Source organism: Lytechinus variegatus, chromosome 4 (genome assembly GCF_018143015.1).
Source record: "Lytechinus variegatus isolate NC3 chromosome 4, Lvar_3.0, whole genome shotgun sequence".
Lineage (NCBI taxonomy): Eukaryota > Metazoa > Echinodermata > Echinoidea > Temnopleuroida > Toxopneustidae > Lytechinus > Lytechinus variegatus.
In genome coordinates, this window is record NC_054743.1 from 6002907 (window position 1) to 6011278 (window position 8372).

General features: G+C 33.5%; 4 non-coding genes and 2 pseudogenes across 4 annotated transcripts; 3 read left to right on the top strand and 3 right to left on the bottom strand.

Moving 5' to 3' along the window:
• Positions 1 to 2113: 2113 nt before the first annotated feature.
• Positions 2114 to 2235, bottom strand: LOC121414573. The gene has a single exon (XR_005969880.1). It is a non-coding gene; the product is annotated as a U5 spliceosomal RNA (small nuclear RNA).
• A 413-nt stretch (positions 2236 to 2648) lies between these two features.
• Positions 2649 to 2767, top strand: LOC121414564. Its single transcript, XR_005969875.1, has one exon. It is a non-coding gene; the product is annotated as a U5 spliceosomal RNA (small nuclear RNA).
• A 1633-nt stretch (positions 2768 to 4400) lies between these two features.
• On the bottom strand, positions 4401 to 4523 carry LOC121414574 (annotated as a pseudogene).
• Positions 4524 to 5380: 857 nt separating this feature from the next.
• LOC121414562 lies at positions 5381 to 5497 on the top strand. Its single transcript, XR_005969873.1, has one exon. It is a non-coding gene; the product is annotated as a U5 spliceosomal RNA (small nuclear RNA).
• Positions 5498 to 6574: 1077 nt separating this feature from the next.
• LOC121414565 lies at positions 6575 to 6693 on the top strand. Its single transcript, XR_005969876.1, has one exon. It is a non-coding gene; the product is annotated as a U5 spliceosomal RNA (small nuclear RNA).
• A 1243-nt stretch (positions 6694 to 7936) lies between these two features.
• LOC121414576 lies at positions 7937 to 8076 on the bottom strand (annotated as a pseudogene).
• Between the last annotated feature and the right edge of the window lie 296 nt (positions 8077 to 8372).

The following is an 8372-nucleotide window of genomic DNA, read 5'->3' on the forward strand; positions in this document are numbered from 1 at the left end:
ATATCATTTTCCCTTTTTATATTGATGTAACACCCGTTTTATTTAACATGTTTTATATATTTATTAGAAAATATTTATTCAGGATAAAAAGATCAGCTGAATTGCTGTTTTACACCAATGTCCTGATGGATAAAAAAACACATAAAATTACAATGATATCATGATACAAAATACACATGAATATTTAAACTTAGCTATCAAAATATGATTAAAAAAATACTGTAAATAATTATAAGGAAAGGTGGAAAAAGGTTTGAGAACTAGAAATGATATAAGAGATAAGACAAAGAAAGGAAAGAGTAAAGAGAGAAAAGAAAGAAATAAAGGAAGGGTAAATATGAAGAAAGATAAGAGACATAGAGTGAAAGAAAGAAGAGTAGAAAGAAAACAAGTAAGATAGTGAGAAAGAAAAGAAAGAAAAAAAATTCACACACCCAACATAAAAACTATCCAGTCATCAATTACTAAGTCTGCGATGCAATAACAAAGTATATTCCAAACAATGTAGAATTGCGATATCATTTACAGTTTCGTTGTTCTTCTAATACAAGAGCAAAACCTGAGTGGCGGTATCCCATGAAGAATCCGATTACGTCACTCGTGCTTTATTTTGAAAGGTAATTGTATAAATGACGATGTAACATTTCATTTTCACTTTATATTAATGTAAAACCCGTTTTATTTAACGTGTAGAATTGTGACATCATTTACAGTTTCTTTGTTCTTCTCATTCTTTTCTTTCTGGAAACAATACAGACCACCATCCCTTGTATTGTTATACTTGTTATCGAAAAAATTCGATGTGTGTAACGTTTTTATGTTATAATAATTATGGGTGGGTGTTTAACAATATCACACTTCCATAACTCCTTTTGTGAAATTAAGCGATATATTTTTTTATTTTGCATCAACTTTTTAGTGAAAGACGCACCTTTTAGCAGTTTTTACGTTTGTCTTTATTTTCTTATTTAGATCGACCTACTGTTGTTTCGGACTTGATCTCTCAGAAATGCCAGATACACACTGTCCTCTACAGTGCTTATCAAAAAACAGTTTACACTTTGAAAAAATCCTGTAAAATTATACATTTGTAATATCCTGAAGATTTTACACATGTTTACATTGCTACAGATCCATATAAGCAAATGACGATATAACTATCGAAAAATATTTCCGCTTGAGTGAGCACCACTTAATTTTGAAAAGTTAGTGAAAAATGATTTGCGCACAACTTTGGAATAGCTATGCGAATAAAAGTAAACCTTTATCATGAAGAACACGTAGAATTTAGCAAGTAAAATTGATTTGAAGATATCTTTGACCTTCTTATAAGTATTTTCCTTGCCCAATACACTTCGAAGAGTGCATTGCGCCCCGCCCCACTCCCCCACACACCAAGGCCATCAGGACGATATTTGATTTACACTGAGCTGTGATTTACATAAAATGAATTAGGCTTGATTTTCATTTTGTCAATCATTGTCAAGGTTGGGAAAAGTGTGGAGAAACAAGTATTAAATAAATATTAGATTTCAACCCACTTTAAATAACAAAAACTTAGTGAAAAAGTGCTGGAGATCTCTCATGAAAACTTTTGTTCAGATTCAGTTTTCTGCAGCTGGCACAAAAAAGATTGAATTTGTGCGAACTAAGTGTTGAAATTTCAATTTTGGTGGCAAATTTGTTTTAAAAATGCTTGAATGTATCTGTTTTATCTTAATTGACTAAAAGTGCAAGGGAAATGTAGGAAAAATGTATCGCAGGGTAAGTTTTATTTCGCCCTTTCCCCTTGAGACTGCGTGAAAACGAGCATTTTTGCGCAAACAGATTTCTGCGAGTTTTACAAAAATGGACAGTGCTCACAAAGTGTAACATTCTGTCAAAACTTTTACTTTCATTGGATAGATGAGACCCGAGCCCAAGATTATATGTGAAAAAAATTATCCACATATTGTATATTTTTTAATTCCCAGAGCTTTTTCAAAGTGTAAACTTTTTTTGGATACGCACGGTATAACATGTATAATATCAGTGAAAAATTGAAACTCTTAAGTTGGCGCGGAAACAAGATCTGAGATTGAGATAATTTATAATATCTTTCTTTGCATGATTACGCCCTTTCAAAAGACAAGGCAAAAATAAATTAATTTCCGTGCAGAGGACTAATAAGTCCTCTGCACGGAAATTTTTAGTAAAAGGCGAAAGATCTGTGGGTGATGCAAGAACCCATGGATACAGAGCAAACATCGGGGAATTAAATCATATGTAAATATAAGTTAGACATAAGATAAACATTTAGTGTATGGTTGGTATATATTAACAGAAAAGCATATGGTCTTATCTCGCCATTAAAAAAAAATGTACTTAACATATGAAGAGTAGATATTTTCTTCAATATCTTTTCTATTAAAATCTCTTTCCATTTGAATTATCGAATGGTTGTGCTTCAATTTTAGACCCGTATATAGGAGTGCTTGTTGTATATGTCTAATGTATTCACAAATCTGATGAATCAGCGCATACCCTGGCGCATGCTCTATTCTTATTCAAATTAGGTGAACATCGTTGAGTATTGGTGAAGTTTGAACACTAACCATTCATTCAGTCATCTTTACATCACTACATCTTGATTCTCGATCTTTATTTGATATCCGTGGGTTCACTGCATCACGCACAAATCTTTCGCCTTTTACTAAAGATTTCCGTGCAGAGGACAAACAAGATCGGAATTTAACAATTTCTTTCTGCCTTGTCTTTCGACGAGGCTCATTATATCTATGCAAAAAAAGAAATAAGAAATGAAACAATTCGAAGATATCAAGTAATTCATGTTTCTTTATGAGTATCCGCTAAATTTCTCTTTTGGCGCCTTGGGGGATGAGGGAGGGGGTTAATTTTTTACTTTTTATAGTATTAATATCGTTAGAACTATTTTAGTCAATCAACGGAGTATTGTGCATGATACTCTGAGTGATTGAGAGTATGTATCTTCGCGAGGATATGACCAAGAATAAAAGAATGTATAAGAGAATTCCAAACTTGTTTGTAAGCCTATACTCTTTATATGCGCAAAAGCAAAACCTGAGTGGCGGTAGCGCATGAAGAATCCGATTACGTCACTCGTGCTTTATTTTAAAAGGTAATTGTATAAATGACGATATAACATTTCATTTTCCCTTTATATTATGGTAAAACGCGTTTTATTTAACATGTAGAATTGTGACATCATTTACAGTTGCTTTGTTCTTCTAATTCTTTTCTTTCTGGAAACAATGCAGACCACCATCCCTTGTATTGTTATACTTGTTATCGAATAACTTCAATGTGTGTATACGTTTTTATGTTATAATAGTTATGGGTGGGTGTTTAACAATATCACATTTCCATAACTCCTTTTGTGAAATTAAGCGATATATTTTTTATTTTGCATCCAATTTTAAGTTGTGTAGAAAGACGCACCTTTTAACAGTTTTTACATTTGTCTTTATTTTTTTATTTAGATCGACCTACTGTTGTGTTGGACTTGATCTCTCGGGTATGCCAGATACACACTGTCCTCTATAACAGTGCTTCTCAAACGGTGGGCCGCGAGAAGCTCCAGAGGAAGTAAAAAAATGTGGGAAAAACTATAGTATGTTTCACAGACCTGGACCTGTCCGAAAGCCCAAATATGTAATGTTTGATTGGTCTACGTCCGGGTCAAACAAAGCAAAAGCATGCTTTATGCGTGTTGCGATATGCATGCATACAGATTATGATGGTTTCGATCTAACTTTGATGTGAACCTCATCATGTATTCATATTCTGTAGAATTTACTAGTAGTTAATTGTCGCCCATTTACTGGACCTTTGCGAATGCAGTAAGTTCTTGAACTGTTTGTTTCGAATGTGCTTCAGGGCTTTGTGTTCAAATTTCACGGAAACATACTTTCATCATAATGGACCCTTTTTAAAGCGATTTAAAAAGGATGAGGACGGAAACAAATTAAAAAGTCTCTGAATGTAACTGTAAGAAAAATGACCATGAATACATAAAATTTTGATTCATCGTGACTGGCAGAGATGCAAAATCATAAGTAATATGTGTCGAATGTTGAAAGTATTCAGCATTCTTGTTATGAAGTTGTTATGTTGTCATTGTTGTATACGTTTGGAGAAGGGGCTCTGAGGCCGGGCTACTGAAAGTTATATGCACTAATATGCCCATTATCATCTTTGAGTAAAGACAAGTAGTCATATCTCTTTCTCAAGATTGTGGTAGCTAGGTGGGCCTCGAAAAATATTTGAGAGTCAAAATGGTCCTCGAGTAAAAATAGGTTGAGAAGCGCTGCTCTATAACATATCAGTGAATTGAAACTCTTCAAGTTGGCGCTTGAGCAAGATCTGAGATTGAGATCATTCCGCCCTTTCAAAAGACAAGGCAAAAATAAATTAATTTCCGTGCAGAGGACTAATAAGTCCTCTGCATGGAAATTTTTAGTAAAAGGCGAAAGATCTGTGAGTGATGCAAGAACTCATGGATACAGCAAAGATCGGGGAATTCAAATATAAATTAGACATAAGATGAGTATTTAGTTTATGGTTGGTATATATTAACAGAAAAGTATTGGTCTTATCTCGCCATTAAGAAAATGTACTTAACATATGAAGAGTAGATATTTTCTGCAATATCTTTTCTATTAAAATCTCTTTTCATTTGAATTATCGAATGGTTGTGCTTCAATTTTAGACCCGTATAAACCAGTTCGTAGTTACTTCATGGGCAATTTTGGTCAAATGACCTTTTATTTCTTTCATCATGATAGGCAGATTTCAAAGCAAGATATTACGTAAGCTTGCCTTACATAGCAGGATGAAGAAATTGAATAGACCAGGTGACTAGAATAGCACACCAATGAACGCTTAATGAAGGTATTTGTTGCATTCCTACTTTGAATGCATATCTTAGTATGTTGCACAATGTACTTGACAAACTGTGAAATACCAGTCGTTCGTGGAAGCATTGTTGTTTTTGTGGATGTAAATGAAAACGACAATTCAAAAGAATATATGAATAATCAAGACATCAAAGTTGGTGCTTATCTCATTAGATTTTAAAGCACCATGTCACTTTAGTACAAATGACCTTCTGATCATGCGTAGAATCTTTTGATCATGCGCAGAAAGGAACTACGAACTGGCTTATAGGAGTGCTTGTTGTATAGGCCCCTATAGGCCTATAACGTATTCACAAATCTGATGAATCAGCGCATACCCTGGCGCATGCTCCATTCTTATTCAAATTAGGTGAACATCGTTGAGTCTTGGTGAAGTTTGAACACTAACCATTCATTTAGTCATCTTCACATAAGTACATATTGATTACTCGATCTGTATTTGATATCCGTGGGTTCACTGCATCACGCACAAATCTTTCGCCTTTTACTAAAGATTTCCGTGCAGAGGACCAATAAGATCGGAATTTAATAATTTCTTTCTGTCTTGTCTTTTGATGAGGCTCATAATATCTATGCAAAGAAAACAAGAAATAAAACAGTTCGAAGATATAAAATAATTCAAGTTCCTTTCTGAATTACTGCTAGATTGCTCCTGTCGGGGCCTCGGAGGCGGTGAGGTGGTGGATTGTTTTGTTTATTTTTTTGATATCAAATAACTTCGATGTGTATGACGTTTTATATTATAATAATTATGAAGGAACTGTGGATGTTTAACAATATCATATTTCCAGAACCCCTTTTTGTGAAATTAAGTGATATATATATATATATATTTATATTTATTTATTTTGCATCCATTTTTTAATGAAAGACGTACCTTTTAGCAGTTTTTACGTTTGTCTTTATTTTTTTATTTAGATCGACCTACTGTTGTTTCGGCCTTGATCTCTCGGGTATGCCAGATACACACCGCCCTCTATAATATCAGTGAATTGATACTGTTGGCGCGGAAACAATTAGATCTGAGATTGAGATCATTTATAATATCTTTCTTTTTTTTTCAATTCATTTCAATTCAATTCTTTTGTTTCATTTCCATGATTTTGCATGATTACGCCCTATCAAAAGACAAAGCAAAAATAAATTATTAAATGCCGGTCTTATAAGCCCTCTGCGCGGCATTTTTTTTAGTAAAATCCGAAAGATATGTGAGTGATGCAGGAACAGATACAGAGCAAAGATCGGGAAATTGAAATATAAGTTAGACATAAGATGAGCATTTAGTTTATGGTTTGTGTATATTAACAGAAAGGTATATGGTCTTATATCGCCATTAAAAAAGTACTTAACATATGAAAAGTAGATATTTTCTGTAAAATCTTTTCTTCTAAAATCTCTTTCCATTTGAATGAATTTATCGAATGGTTGTGCTTCAGTTTTAGACCCGTATAGGAGTGCTTGTTGTATAGGCATATATAACGTATTCATTAATCTGATGAATCAGCACATACCCTGGCGCATGCTCTATTCTTATTCAAATTAGGTGAACATCGTTGAGTCTTGGTGAAGTTTGAACACTAACCATTCATTCAGTCATCTTTACATCACTACATCTTGATTCTCAGATCTTTAGTTGATATCCTTGGGTTCACTGCATCACGCACAAATCTTTCGCCTTTTACTAAAGATTTCCGTGCAGAGGACCAATAAGATCGGAATTTAATAATTTCTTTCTGCCTTGTCTTTTGATGAGGCTCATAATATCTATGCAAAGAAAAGAAATACGGAATAAAACACGAGATATCAAGTAATTCATGTTTCTTTATGAGTATCCGCTAAATTTCTCTTTTTGGCGCCTTGGAGGATGAGGGAGGGGGTTAATATTTTACTTTTTCTAATCTATAGTATTTATATTATCTTAATTAGTTTAGTCAATCAACGGAGTATCATGCATGATAACGATTGAGAGTATGTATATCTTCGCGAAAATATGACCAAGAACAAAAGAATGTGAGAGAATTTCAAACTTTTGTTTATAAGCCTACTATATTATGCGCAAAAGCAAAACTTGAGTGGTGGTATATCGCATGAAGAACCCGATTATGTCACTCGTGGCTTTTTTGGGGAAGGGTAATTGTATAAAACAGGGGCCGCGGAACGGCTTTCAAAGTGGGGGACTGACCATGCTAAAAATCACAATCATATTGCCATTTTTTTTTACACGGTTTTGGAAAAAAGTGGCGGGGTTCAGCGGCCCCTGTAAAATAACGATATGATATTTAATTTTCCCTTTATATTGATGTAAAACCCGTTTCATTTAACATGTAGAATTGTGATATCATTTGCAGTTTCTTTGTTCTTCTAATTCTCTGGAAACAGTACAGACCACCGACTCGTGTATCGTGTATTGCTTGTTATCGAATAACTTCGATGTGTATGACTGTGTATTGTAATAATTTTGAAGGAACTCTGGGTGTTTAACAATATCACATTTTCATAACTCCTTTTTGTGAATATAAGCGTCACACTTTTTTAAATCTGCATCCAATTTTTAGAAAAAGGCGTACCTTTTAGCAGTTTTTACATTTGTCTTTATTTTTTAATTTAGATCGACCTACTGTTGTGTTGGACACGATCTCTCGGGTATGCCAGATACACACCGCCCTCTATAACATGTATAATATCAGAGAATTGAAACTCTTCAAGTTGGCGCGGAAACAAGATCTGAGATTGAAATCATTTATTATATATAATAATGATAATAATAATGAGACTTGTAAAGCGCCAAATCCATTCTATAGATGCTCAAGGCGCATAAAGAGCTAAGAGTTAAATAGCAAATTTTTTATAAGATTTTTTGAAAGTTTCGACAAAGGTACATTTTTTTATGTCTTCAGGAGGCTATTCCACAAAGTGGGGCATGCAAAAGCAAATGATCTTTCCCCCAAGTTTTTGAAACTTTCGGAATGACATTTCGGAATATATTTCTTTGCATGATTACGCCCTTTAAAAAAGACAAGGCAAAACTAAATTATTAAATTCCGGTCTAATAAGTCCTCTGCACGGAATTTTTTAGTAAAAGGCGAAAGAACTGTGAGTGATGATTCGACGTGGTAAAGTATGAAAAAAGCATGGAACATTATTTCCGTTTATTGTATCAATGTACATTTTGAAAGAAAAAAAAACCGTACTAAAGTACTTTGGCAGGGACTATCAAGACTATAATAATTTTCTGTAGAAGAGGTGATATTTATTTCAATAATTTGTTCTCTTTAGTTGTTTATACAGTCACTTCTTCAAACATAGAATATAAATGATATGTTTTTAAATGGAAAATATACAGATAGAAAAAAAAATAAAACAAGCAAACAAATATCACTATAACTGTATAAATTATGTACACATAAAACAACTGAGAGGTTTATAAGAACCTGT